Genomic DNA, 14820 nt, shown 5'->3' with positions numbered 1-14820 from the left:
TCCCAAATCTCTTTGAAGCCTCTGAGTCTCCAGACCCTAATCTAGGAATAAGAAAACAAAGAAAATTGTTTTCTTCTTCCAGAAAAACTATACTGGAGCCCCTCACATATGTGTGACCCCGTGTTGAATCCCACTAGTCCAGTTGCAGAATACAAGATCAGTCCAAGAGGCAGGCAAATATCGTGGTCAAACAGTCCAAGGTCAGTTCCAGATCAGGCAGAGATATGTACAGAATCGTTAGACAGAAGCATGGTCGAATAACAGTCCAGGGTCAGTTCCAGATCAGGCAGCCGTATGTACAGAATCGGCAGGCATAAGAGTGGTCAAATAACAAGCCAGGGTCAGTTACAGAGCAGGCAGTGGCATAAGGGGTGTGAAGGTGTATGAAGGCAGGAACTGAGGATTATGTTTACCATACTTCACTAAAAATGTATTGAAGTATGGTAACGCCGAAAACAGTCGCCTATACAGAGGCCTGGTTGGGAAGGACATTGTGCACAATAATAAGATGTGTCTCTTCTGACTCCTGCTCTGGTACACACCTTACATCCTTTTTGACGTCTTTGGCCTGTTGGTTTGGGGGGGATTTTATCGGGAAAGTGGCGCTCGGAGAGTCGACTAACAACGTCTGATCGGACATTTTCTGGTGGGCCGTTTGGGAAAATAAGGGCAGTGAAAACTTCCTCCTGGTAGCCAAAGAAACATTTGGGGTTTTGGGTGGCGTTGCGGTAAATGACATAGGAATTATAAATGGCCAATTGAAAAAAATAAATTGCTACTTTTTTGTACCAATGGTATGTCCGTCTTGTGACAAGATATGGTTCCATCATTTGGTCGTTGAAGTCGACTCCTCCCATGAACAAATTGTATTCGGAAATGCATTTGGGTTTCTTTACGGGGCCATTCCTTCTGGGGATTTCCACGAAGGTATCGTTGTGGATAGAAGATAACATATACACATCCCTTCTGTCCCTCCACTTCACTGCCAGAACCTCCTTGTTTCTCAGACTTGCGGTTTCTCCTTTTCGCAGCTTCTTGTTCACCAGACTTTGAGGAAAGCCCTTCTGATTCTTTTTTACGGTGCCACATGCTGGCGTCTTCTTCCGGTGAAGGTTATGGAACAGGGGCAGAGATGTGTAGAAGTTATCTACATACAGGTGGTAGCCTTTATCCAGTAGGGGGTATATGAGGTCCCAAACAATTTTTCCGCTGGATCCCAAGTAGTCCGGACAATTAGGGGGCTGTAGCTGGGTGTCCTTCCCTTCGTACACCATGAATGAATATGTGTACCCTGTGGCTCGGTCGCATAATTTGTAGACCTTCACCCCATAGCGGGCCCTTTTGCTGGGCATAAATTGCTTCATTCTAAGCCTGCAACTAAATTTAATAAGGGACTCATCCACACATATGTGTTGGTCCGGGGTAAACAATTTGGGGAATATTTCTGAAAAATAATTCAGTATTGGTCTAATTTTGTAAAGCCGGTCATAATTTGGATCATTTAGTGGAAGGCACTGGGAATTGTCACTGAAATGTAAGAACCTCAGGATCATCTGATACCTGGTTCTGGGCATTACCGCGGAGAAGAGCGGTGAGTGGTGGAGGGGGTGGGTTGACCAGTAGGTACGTAATAGATTTTTTTTGTTGAGTCCCATATTAAATGTGAGGCCTAAAAAAACCTTGAACTCCTCCACCGTAAGGCCTCATGCACACGAGACGCAGTTAAACGCGCGTTCAGATGCAGTTGGACAGTTTTTTCAACTGCCCCTGAACTCATTCAATGTTATCCTATGTGTCCATGCACACAGTCTCGTTTTTTTCCGTTTTTATGCAGTTGCGTTTAGTCTCGTTTTTCCAGAAGCAAAAAAATGCGTTCAGAAACAAAAATTTCCACGTTTCAGACGCAAAACGCGGTAAAACGCGGCAAAACGCCGCTACCGCGTTTAGCCGCGTTTGCGTTTATATGCGTTTTTAAAGGTGACCTTTTTTTTACATTAAAAATCTCAAAAATGATTGCAAATTATGAAAAACCATTAGAAAAATATTTTAAACAATTGCAATTGCAAGTGGACAATCCACAACTTGTGGCAAGTGACATGGCAGGTGGCAAGTGACGTGGCAAGTGGACAATCCACAACTTGTGGCAAGTGACGTGGCAAGTGACGTGGCAGGTGATGTGGCAAGTGACGTGGCAAGTAGACAATCCACAACTTGTGGCAAGTGACGTGGCAGGGGACGTGGCAAGGGACGTGGCAAGTGGACAATCCACAACTTGTGCCAGGTGATGTGGCAAGTGATGTGGCAAGTGGACAATCCACTTGTGGCAGGTGACGTGGCAGGGGACGTGGCAAGTGATGTGGCAAGTGGACAATCCACAACTTGTGGCAAGTGACGTGGCAGGTGAAGTGGCAAGTGACGTGGAAAGTGGACAATCCACAACTTGTGGCAGGTGACGTGGCAAGTGACCTGGCAGGTGACGCGGCAAGTGACCTGGCAGGTGACGTGGCAAGTGGACAATCCATAACTTGTGGCAGGTGACGTGGCAAGTGACGTGGCAAGTGGACAATCTACTTGTGGCAGGGGACGTGGCAAGTGACGTGGCAAGTGGACAATCCACTTGTGGCAGGGGATGTGGCAAGTGACGTGGCGAGTGGACAATCCACAACTTGTGTCAGGTGACGTGGCAAGTGGACAATCCACAACTTGTGGCAGGTGATGTGGCAAGTGATGTGGCAAGTGGACAATCCACTTGTGGCAGGTGACGTGGCAGGGGACGTGGCAAGGGACGTGGCAAGTGGACAATCCACAACTTGTGGCAGGTGATGTGGCAAGTGATGTGGCAAGTGGACAATCCACTTGTGGCAGGTGACGTGGCAGGGGATGTGGCAAGGGACGTGGCAAGTGGACAATCCACAACTTGTGGCAGGTGACGTGGCAGGTGATGTGGCAAGTGATGTGGCAGGTGATGTGACAAGTGGACAATCCACATCTTGTGGCAAGTGACGTGGCAGCTGATGTGGCAAGTGACGTGGCAAGTGGACAATCCAAAACTTGTGGCAGGTGACGTGGCAAGTGACGTGGCAGGTGACGTGGCAGGTGACGTGGCAAGTGGACAATCCACATCTCGTGGCAAGTGACGTGGCAGGTGATGTGGCAAGTGACGTGGCAAGTGGACAATCCACAACTTGTGGCAGGTGACGTGGCAGGTGATGTGGCAAGTGATGTGGCAGGTGATGTGACAAGTGGACAATTCACATCTTGTGGCAAGTGACGTGGCAAGTGGAAAATCCAAAACTTGTGGCAGGTGACGTAGCAAGTGACGTGACAGGTGACGTGGCAAGTGGACAATCCACAGCTTGTGGCAAGTGACATGGCAGGTGGCAAGTGATGTGGAAAGTGAAAAATCCACAACTTGTGACAGGTGATGTGGCAAGTGATGTGGCAGGTGATGTGGCAAGTCACGTGGCAAGTGGAAATCCACAACTTGTGGCAGGTGATGTGGCTGGTGACGTGGCAAGTGGACAATCCACAACTTGTGGCAGGTGGCATAGCAGGTGACATGGAAAGTGGACAATCCACATCTTGTGTCAAGTGACGTGGCAGATGATGTGGCAAGTGACGTGGCAAGTGGACAATCCACAACTTGTGGCAGGTGATGTGGCAAGTGACGTGGCAGGTGATGTGGACAATCCCTAACTTGTGGCAGGTGACGTGGCAAGTGGACAATCCACAACTTGTGGCAGGTGACGTGGCAGGTGACGTGGCAAGTGGACAATCCACTTGTGGCAGGTGACGTGGCAGGGGACGTGGCAAGGGACGTGGCAAGTGGACAATCCACAACTTGTGCCAGGTGATGTGGCAAGTGATGTGGCAAGTGGACAATCCACTTGTGGCAGGTGACGTGGCAGGGGACGTGGCAAGGGACGTGGCAAGGGACGTGGCAAGTGGACAATCCACAACTTGTGGCAGGTGACGTGGCAGGTGACGTGGCAAGTGGACAATCCACAACTTGTGGCAGGTGACGTGGCAAGTGACGTGGCAGGTGATGTGGCAAGTGACGTGGCAAGTAGACAATCCACAACTTGTGGCAGGTGATGTGGCAAGTGACGTGGCAGGTGATGTGGCAAGTCACGTGGCAAGTGGACAATCCACAACTTGTGGCAGGTGATGTGGCTGGTGACGTGGCAAGTGGACAATCCACAACTTGTGGCAGGTGGCATGGCAGGTGACATGGAAAGTGGACAATCCACATCTTGTGGCAAGTGACGTGGCAGGTGATGTGGCAAGTGACGTGGCAAGTGGACAATCCACAACTTGTGGCAAGTGACGTGGCAGGTGATGTGGACAATCCCCAACTTGTGGCAGGTGACGTGGCAAGTGGACAATCCACAACTTGTGGCAGGTGACGTGGCAGGTGACGTGGCAAGTGGACAATCCACAACTTGTGGCAGGTGACGTGGCAAGTGACGTGGCAGGTGATGTGGCAAGTGACGTGGCAAGTAGACAATCCACAACTTGTGGCAGGTGATGTGGCAAGTGACGTGGCAGGTGATGTGGCAAGTCACGTGGCAATTGGACAATCCACAACTTGTGGCAGGTGATGTGGCTGGTGACGTGGCAAGTGGACAATCCACAGCTTGTGGCAGGTGGCATGGCAGATGACGTGGAAAGTGGACAATCCACATCTTGTGGCAAGTGACGTGGCAGGTGATGTGGCAAGTGACGTGGCAAGTGGACAATCCACAACTTGTGGCAGGTGATGTGACAAGTGGACAATCCCCAACTTGTGGCAAGTGACGTGGCAAGTGACGTGGCAAGTGGACAATCCAAAACTTGTGGCAGGTGACGTGGCAAGTGACGTGGCAGGTGATGTGGCAAGTGACGTGGCAAGTAGACAATCCACAACTTGTGGCAAGTGACGTGGCAGGGGACGTGGCAAGGGACGTGGCAAGTGGACAATCCACAACTTGTGCCAGGTGATGTGGCAGGTGATGTGGCAAGTGATGTGGCAAACCACTTGTGGCAGGTGACGTGGCAGGGGACGTGGCAAGGGACGTGGCAAGTGGACAATCCACAACTTGTGGCAGGTGACGTGGCAGGTGACGTGGCAAGTGGACAATCCACAACTTGTGGCAGGTGGCATGGCAGATGACGTGGAAAGTGGACAATCCACATCTTGTGGCAAGTGACGTGGCAGGTGATGTGGCAAGTGACGTGGCAAGTGGACAATCCACAACTTGTGGCAGGTGATGTGACAAGTGGACAATCCCCAACTTGTGGCAAGTGACGTGGCAAGTGACGTGGCAAGTGGACAATCCAAAACTTGTGGCAGGTGACGTGGCAAGTGACGTGGCAGGTGATGTGGCAAGTGACGTGGCAAGTAGACAATCCACAACTTGTGGCAAGTGACGTGGCAGGGGACGTGGCAAGGGACGTGGCAAGTGGACAATCCACAACTTGTGCCAGGTGATGTGGCAGGTGATGTGGCAAGTGATGTGGCAAACCACTTGTGGCAGGTGACGTGGCAGGGGACGTGGCAAGGGACGTGGCAAGTGGACAATCCACAACTTGTGGCAGGTGACGTGGCAGGTGACGTGGCAAGTGGACAATCCACAACTTGTGGCAGGTGACGTGGCAAGTGACGTGGCAGGTGATGTGGCAAGTGACGTGGCAAGTAGACAATCCACAACTTGTGGCAGGTGATGTGGCAAGTGACGTGGCAAGTAGACAATCCACAACTTGTGGCAAGTGACGTGGCAGGGGATGTGGCAAGTCACGTGGCAAGTGGACAATCCACAGCTTGTGGCAGGTGGCATGGCAGATGACGTGGAAAGTGGACAATCCACATCTCGTGGCAAGTGACGTGGCAGGTGATGTGGCAAGTGACGTGGCAAGTGGACAATCCACAACTTGTGGCAGGTGATGTGGCAAGTGGACAATCCCCAACTTGTGGCAAGTGACGTGGCAAGTGACGTGGCAAGTGGACAATCCAAAACTTGTGGCAGGTGACGTGGCAAGTGACGTGGCAGGTGATGTGGCAAGTGACGTGGCAAGTAGACAATCCACAACTTGTGGCAAGTGACGTGGCAGGGGATGTGGCAAGTCACGTGGCAAGTGGACAATCCACAACTTGTGGCAGGTGATGTGGCTGGTGACGTGGCAAGTGGACAATCCACAACTTGTGGCAGGTGGCATGGCAGGTGACATGGAAAGTGGACAATCCACATCTTGTGGCAAGTGACGTGGCAGGTGATGTGGCAAGTGACGTGGCAAGTGGACAATCCACAACTTGTGGCAGGTGATGTGGCAAGTGACGTGGCAGGTGATGTGGACAATCCCCAACTTGTGGCAGGTGACGTGGCAAGTGATGTGGCAAGTGGACAATCCACAACTTGTGGCAGGTGACGTGGCAGGTGACGTGGCAAGTGGACAATCCACAACTTGTGGCAGGTGACGTGGCAGGTGATGTGGCAAGTGATGTGGCAAGTAGACAATCCACAACTTGTGGCAGGTGATGTGGCAAGTGACGTGGCAGGTGATGTGGCAAGTCACGTGGCAAGTGGACAATCCACAACTTGTGGCAGGTGATGTGGCTGGTGACATGGCAAGTGGACAATCCACAGCTTGTGGCAGGTGGCATGGCAGATGACGTGGAAAGTGGACAATCCACATCTCGTGGCAAGTGACGTGGCAGGTGATGTGGCAAGTCACGTGGCAAGTGGACAATCCACAACTTGTGGCAGGTGATGTGGCAAGTGGACAATCCCCAACTTGTGGCAAGTGACGTGGCAAGTGACGTGGCAAGTGGACAATCTAAAACTTGTGGCAAGTGACGTGGCAGGTGATGTGGCAAGTCGTGTGGCAAGTGGACAATCCACAACTTGTGGCAGGTGACGTGGCAAGTGACGTGGCAGGTGATGTGGCAAGTGACGTGGCAAGTAGACAATCCACAACTTGTGGCAGGTGATGTGGCAAGTGACGTGGCAGGTGATGTGGCAAGTGACGTGGCAAGTAGACAATCCACAACTTGTGGCAGGTGATGTGGCAAGTGACGTGGCAGGTGATGTGGCAAGTCACGTGGCAAGTGGACAATCCACAACTTGTGGCAGGTGATGTGGCTGGTGACGTGGCAAGTGGACAATCCACAGCTTGTGGCAGGTGGCATGGCAGATGACGTGGAAAGTGGACAATCCACATCTCGTGGCAAGTGACGTGGCAGGTGATGTGGCAAGTGACGTGGCAAGTGGACAATCCACAACTTGTGGCAGGTGATGTGGCAAGTGGACAATCCCCAACTTGTGGCAAGTGACGTGGCAAGTGACGTGGCAAGTGGACAATCCAAAACTTGTGGCAGGTGACGTGGCAAGTGACGTGGCAGGTGATGTGGCAAGTGACATGGCAAGTAGACAATCCACAACTTGTGGCAAGTGACGTGGCAGGGGACGTGGCAAGGGACGTGGCAAGTGGACAATCCACAACTTGTGCCAGGTGATGTGGCAAGTGATGTGGCAAGTGGACAATCCACTTGTGGCAGGTGACGTGGCAGGGGACGTGGCAAGGGACGTGGCAAGTGGAAAATCCACAACTTGTGGCAGGTGACGTGGCAGGTGACGTGGCAAGTGGACAATCCACAACTTGTGGCAGGTGACGTGGCAAGTGACGTGGCAGGTGATGTGGCAAGTGACGTGGCAAGTAGACAATCCACAACTTGTGGCAGGTGATGTGGCAAGTGACGTGGCAAGTAGACAATCCACAACTTGTGGCAAGTGACGTGGCAGGGGATGTGGCAAGTCACGTGGCAAGTGGACAATCCACAGCTTGTGGCAGGTGGCATGGCAGATGACGTGGAAAGTGGACAATCCACATCTCGTGGCAAGTGACGTGGCAGGTGATGTGGCAAGTGACGTGGCAAGTGGACAATCCACAACTTGTGGCAGGTGATGTGGCAAGTGGACAATCCCCAACTTGTGGCAAGTGACGTGGCAAGTGACGTGGCAAGTGGACAATCCAAAACTTGTGGCAGGTGACATGGCAAGTGACGTGGCAGGTGATGTGGCAAGTGACGTGGCAAGTAGACAATCCACAACTTGTGGCAAGTGACGTGGCAGGGGATGTGGCAAGTCACGTGGCAAGTGGACAATCCACAACTTGTGGCAGGTGATGTGGCTGGTGACGTGGCAAGTGGACAATCCACAACTTGTGGCAGGTGGCATGGCAGGTGACATGGAAAGTGGACAATCCACATCTTGTGGCAAGTGACGTGGCAGGTGATGTGGCAAGTGACGTGGCAAGTGGACAATCCACAACTTGTGGCAGGTGATGTGGCAAGTGACGTGGCAGGTGATGTGGACAATCCCCAACTTGTGGCAGGTGACGTGGCAAGTGATGTGGCAAGTGGACAATCCACAACTTGTGGCAGGTGACGTGGCAGGTGACGTGGCAAGTGGACAATCCACAACTTGTGGCAGGTGACGTGGCAGGTGATGTGGCAAGTGATGTGGCAAGTAGACAATCCACAACTTGTGGCAGGTGATGTGGCAAGTGACGTGGCAGGTGATGTGGCAAGTCACGTGGCAAGTGGACAATCCACAACTTGTGGCAGGTGATGTGGCTGGTGACGTGGCAAGTGGACAATCCACAGCTTGTGGCAGGTGGCATGGCAGATGACGTGGAAAGTGGACAATCCACATCTCGTGGCAAGTGACGTGGCAGGTGATGTGGCAAGTGACGTGGCAAGTGGACAATCCACAACTTGTGGCAGGTGATGTGGCAAGTGGACAATCCCCAACTTGTGGCAAGTGACGTGGCAAGTGACGTGGCAAGTGGACAATCCAAAACTTGTGGCAAGTGACGTGGCAGGTGATGTGGCAAGTCACGTGGCAAGTGGACAATCCACAACTTGTGGCAGGTGACGTGGCAAGTGACGTGGCAGGTGATGTGGCAAGTGACGTGGCAAGTAGACAATCCACAACTTGTGGCAGGTGATGTGGCAAGTCACGTGGCAAGTGGACAATCCACAACTTGTGGCAGGTGATGTGGCTGGTGACATGGCAAGTGGACAATCCACAGCTTGTGGCAGGTGGCATGGCAGATGACGTGGAAAGTGGACAATCCACATCTCGTGGCAAGTGACGTGGCAGGTGATGTGGCAAGTGACGTGGCAAGTGGACAATCCACAACTTGTGGCAGGTGATGTGGCAAGTGGACAATCCCCAACTTGTGGCAAGTGACGTGGCAAGTGACGTGGCAAGTGGACAATCCAAAACTTGTGGCAGGTGACGTGGCAAGTGACGTGGCAGGTGATGTGGCAAGTCACGTGGCAAGTAGACAATCCAGAACTTGTGGCAGGTGACGTGGCAGTTGGACAATCCACAACTTGTGGCAGATGACATGGCAAGTGACGTGGCAGGTGATGTGGCAAGTGGACAATCCACAACTTGTGGCAGGTGCCGTGGCAAGTGACACGCTAAATACAAGTACACTGCAGCTCTCACAGCTGCTGCTACTCACTCTGGTCTCACAAAATTGCTGAAATAGTTAATTTTTGAGCTGGGGAGGGTCTATGATGTTAGCTTAACTAAACGCTTCTAGACGCAAACGCGGTAAAACGCGGTAAAACGCAGCTAAATCACGGTAAAAATCGCGGCAAAACGCGCGTTTCTAAACGCCGGTTTCAACATGTGTCCAGCAGCGTTTGCATCTGCGTCTCGTGTGCATGAAGCCTTAGGTCTCTCCATTCGTAGGGACGGGCATAATAAGAGGTCGGATTTTGAAAAATAAATTGTTGTGCATACAGGTTGCACTGGGCCACAATTGACGATAACATATCCTCCGTAAAAATTTAATTAAAAAAATCTATTGGCGTAAAATTCTCCGTGTCCACCTGGACTCCTGGCTAGGCGGTGAAAGGGGGAACATTGGCCTCTCCTGAATTAGGAGGAAGTCACAAGGGGTTCTGAAGGGCATAGGGAAGGCCAGCATGGCTCCTAACCCTTTGGGGCTGAGATGACACCCCACTGGTACTTGGCCTTTCTTGCTGGGGCACTGCAGTGCTGGTGGACGGCACTGCGGTGCTGGTGGACAGCACTTCGGTGCTGGTGGACGGCACTGCCTCACTAGAACGCCTTCGCTTGATGGGCCGGATATCTTCTTCCTCGGATTCAGTCAGTGTTTCACTGCTGAGGACTGGCTCATAATTTACGTCGGCTTCAGAATCCGAATCTGAAAAGGAATCTGAAGAGGAGAGCTCCCCGTTGCTCTCGTCGGCCGTGGAAATAATTTGGTACGCCTCCTCAGCGGAAAAGACACGTTTAGCCATGGTAGCACTGATGGGCACTGATGAGGTGACACAGATGGGCGCTTTTGAGGTGGTACAGATGAGCGCTTTTGAGGTGGCACAAATGGGCACTGATGGGTCGGCACAGATGTGCACTGAATTATTGCACAGATGTGCAGGCACAGATGGGCACTGCTAAGGCGGCACAGATGGGCACTGCTGAGGTACAGATGGGCACCGATTGGCACTGGCGGTGCACAGATGGGCACTGGCGGGCACTGGCGGTGCACAGATGGGGCACTGGCGGTGCACAGGTGGGCACATGTGGGGTAGAGATGGGCACTGGCAGGGTAGATCTGGGCACTGGCAGGGTAGATCTGGGCACTGGCAGGGTATATATGGGCACTGGCAGGGTATATATGGGCACTGGCAGGGTATATATGGCAACAGATGGCACAAAACAGTCAACTTTTTCAACTCACACTATCTCTCTCCTCACACGCTATCGCTGTGTGAGGAGACAGATTCGGCAATGGGTGATGATCTCATTTGTTTACATTTGAGATCATCACCCATTGGAGGAGGCGATCGCACTGTAAACGGCCGCTGTGATTGGCCGTTTACAGCGATCTGTGATTGGCTGTGTCCAGGGGACACGGCCAACACAGATTTTCCCCGATGCGCGCTCCCGGGAGCGCGCGGGGAGCTCTTAAAGGGGACGACGTCAATAGACGTAGTCCCGGAAATTGAGATCCGCGCTGTAGCCGTCATTTGACTATAGCGCGGATCTCAAGTGGTTAAAAAACATCATAAGGGCAGTTGTTTTTTTTTTTTTTAAACAGTGCATTGTAAGATAAAATCATGCACAACATTTACTGAGGTATCTAAGGTCTTCTGATATCATCAAGACCAATTAAGGGCCCATAGTTCTGAAGTGGACATGAGGATGCCAAGAAACTGGCCAGTGCTGGAGTGTAAGGAAGTGCCGTCTGCTGAGGGAGCGGAAGATCGGGTAAGTAAAAGTGTTTCTCCGTCCCCTACAAAGAAACTCTTGGTACACCCTTGTAGTGAAGATACACCGCAACTGCAAGGGAGGACTTTTTGTTTTCCTGGAGCTGGGCTTTAAACAATCCCTGGCAACAAGGGCAGTCCCATCTTCCATGACCTATCGTTTTGGACTATGCCACAATCCCTGATAAATAATATGCTTAAATTTTTGCATCTGCTTCAAAATTTCAGTATTAGTTTCAATGATACTAATCCTGTTTTATTTTAGTTTGTCCCAACACCAACCCCCCCCCCCCCCCTCTTCGCCACTATTTTAGAATATGCTGCAATTTCAAAGGGCCCTTTCTTAGAAAAGATTACCCTATTCCTCCTCCTCCTATCTCCATTGTATGAAAAGCATGGCTCCCCTGCTACTACTTTAAAAGTACGCTATTTTGTGAATTGGTGGCAAATGCATTCAGAATGGGACCAAGTATGGTATCCAACATTCATTCACATGTCCTGATAAAGACCTTGCTGCAAGGTGAGAGGGAGAGGACCGCATCAGTCTATTGCTACTCCATCTCTTCCAATCACAGACTGGTGGCAGGGAGGTTGCCTAATGACAGTAAATGTGTATTAGGGCTGCGTGAATTTCAGAACTGGATAGACAGAAATACAAATCCTGGCAGGTAGCATAGCACCCCCCTAGATGGATTTCAAAAGTGTATTTTGTGGTTTATATATAGAAATGTATTTAGAAATTCACTCAGGAGAGGCGTGCCATTCTGATCAGAGATTATATTTTTTCATAGCATGTTTTGTGTTTTGATGTAGAAAGAAAACAACCCACTCTTGTACCAAAAAAAATGATTCCCTGAAAACTGACGCAGCCTTTCAGAAAACAGTGTTTCCATTTTAAACCTTGTTGCCAAATGCATTGATGCCACAATCACAAAACTATCTTTGCAATATCAGCTATCCATTTATTAACACTGGATTCATGCAATACAGCAACTCTTTAAATACTTAACAAGACCTATGACTTATTACATGATTTTGATGTGGCTTCAATAGCAAAGTTGTCGGGAAGGAACATGCACCGCACAGATTATTATTCACAAGCAACAGCAAAATAAAATGGTTAAATAAACAAACACATTTTGTATGGTTTAAGTGCCTTTGCTGCCCTCTGCTGTAAATAAACTTTAACAGTCTGTATTAAAAGCTGAGCTTACTAGCACATGAATCCCGTGAAGATTCCTTAAGTAGGAAGAACTTGGATTCATAATTATAATAATGCTTTCCGAATGAAGGAGAAATATATATATATGAAATTACAGATGTCCTCACACAAACTTCCAAATTCCAATTTTTTTGTCTGTGTCTGCTCTGCTACAGGATCACTAGAAGCTTGTGCTTGGTACCATTCTCCCCTTTTGAAGATTCACCAAGAAGGCACAAAAGTCAGAGTCTTTTGGTTCATGGCAGGGAAAAACCATTGTAACGTATACCCTGGGGACAAACACAACCACATAGCCAATTCCTAGTAGAGTCACGTTTGCACTGCACTAATGTAGCAATTTGTGACTATGATAAAGTGGATGTGGTCTGAAAGGGTATTATATACATGCCATCTATGCATGTAGAAATAGGTAGGTGAGCTTAAAGGATAATATAAGCCAAACAAGAATAAAAGCTACTGAACCGGACTCTTCTAAACAAAATGAAGAAAACAAAAAAACATAACAAAAAAAAAAAAACCCTCATCATTCAGATTCCTTTAATAAATGAAGATCAGACTCCTCTGTATACTGTCAGTTGTGCAATAGCAAAACCTGTTAGAGCCAGTGAAGAAGAATACGTCACTGAAAACAAAAGCTCTTTCTTTAAGATGGGAAGTGATGGGCATCCAAACAGAAGAGAAACAAAGGGTTTTTCATGTATAGCAAGTTCCCATTTAGCTATAACTAGACTGCTGTAGTCAGGTACCGCACAATACAGTGCGTACGGAAAGTATTCACAAAGCTTACATTTTTGCACATTTTGTTATGTTACAGTCTTATTCCAAAATTTATTAAATTGATTCTTTTTCTCAAAATTCTACAAACAATGCCCCATAATGACAACATGAAATAATTTTGTTTGAAAGACTTGCAATTAATAAATTGCAATTATTAAAAATTCAAAAAATCGCATGTACATAAGTAGTCACAGCCTTTCCATGACGCTCAAAACTGTTCTCAGGTGGATCCGGTTTCTACTGATTATCCTGGAGATGTTTCTACAACTTGATTGGAGTCCAGCTGTAGTAAGTTCAGTTGATTGGACATCATTTGCAAAGGCACATGTCTATTTAAGGTCCCACAGTTAACAGCGCATGTCAGAGCAAAAACCAAGCCAAGAAAGCCAAAGAATTGTCTGTAGACCTTCGAGACCGGATTCTACCAAAGCAGAGATCTGGGGAAGGGTACAGAAACATTTCTGCAGCATTGAAGGTCCCGTTAAGCACAGTGGCCTCCATCATCTGTAAATGGATAAAGTTTGGAACCACCAGGACTCCTTCTAGAGCGGGACGCCTGGCCAAACTGAGTGATCTGTGGAGAAGGGCCTTCTCCACAGATCGCTCAGCTCGAGACAGAGAGCAGCAGGAGACCAGCCTATGAGACAAGGAGGGGGGGGGGGGGGCTGTTGCAGATGTGCACAGCGTTGGATCGAGATCGGCTCAAGTGAGTCTTTTATGGGGAAGGCACTATTAAAAGTTTTTTTTTTTTTTACCTTAATGACATGTCGAAAAGTGCATGACGATGTACATTGAAACAATGGCACGGCTGGGGAAATGGGCACACTGGTACATCCCCTTTAAATCACAGCATTGTGTGTGCATCTGCTACGTACTCCGTGACCGATCCCATGGGTCCCGCATACTCAATGTCTGTGATCGTGTCACAGAGCGGCAGAACGGGGAGATGGCATTTCCCTGTTCTGCCTAACAACATGACATAGATCTACTGCTCCCTGTCATCGGGATCAGTGATCTCTGTCATGTTCTAGTGAGACAACCCTAGGACATACTTAACCCCTTGATCGCCCCCTAGTGTTTAACCCCTTCCCTGCCAGTGTAATTTACACAGTAATCAGTGCATTTTTATAACACTGATCGCTGTATAAATGACAATGGTCAAAAGTGTCTGATGTGTCCGCCATAATGTTGCAATCACAATAAAATAATCGCAGATCGCCACCATTACTAATGAAAAAAAATAATAATAAAAAATGCCATAAATCTATCCCCTATTTTATAGACGCTATAACTTTTGCGCAAACCAATCATTATATGTCTATTGCGATTTTACCAAAAAATATGAAGAAAACATATAGGCCTAAACTGTGAAAGAATTTTTTTATATATATATTTTTGGGGGATATTATAGCAAAAGTAAAAAATATTGCTTTCTTTTTCAAAACTGTTGCTCTTTTTTTGTTTATAGCGTAAAAAATAAAAACCGCAGAGGTGATCAAATACCACCAAAAGAAAGCTCTATTTGTGGGGAAAA

At 49.1% G+C, this 14820-nt stretch overlaps 1 protein-coding gene across 1 annotated transcript in view; it reads right to left on the bottom strand.

Moving 5' to 3' along the window:
• Positions 1-14820, bottom strand: part of PC (pyruvate carboxylase) — a 939549-nt gene that overhangs the window by 555049 nt on the left and 369680 nt on the right. The window lies entirely within an intron of this gene.

This window comes from Lithobates pipiens, unplaced genomic scaffold (genome assembly GCF_037356315.1).
Source record: "Lithobates pipiens isolate NorthernLeopardFrog02 unplaced genomic scaffold, aLitPip1_a1.2 Scaffold_10, whole genome shotgun sequence".
Taxonomy (NCBI): Eukaryota; Metazoa; Chordata; class Amphibia; order Anura; family Ranidae; genus Lithobates; species Lithobates pipiens.
This window is presented reverse-complemented; position numbering and strand designations above follow the sequence as displayed.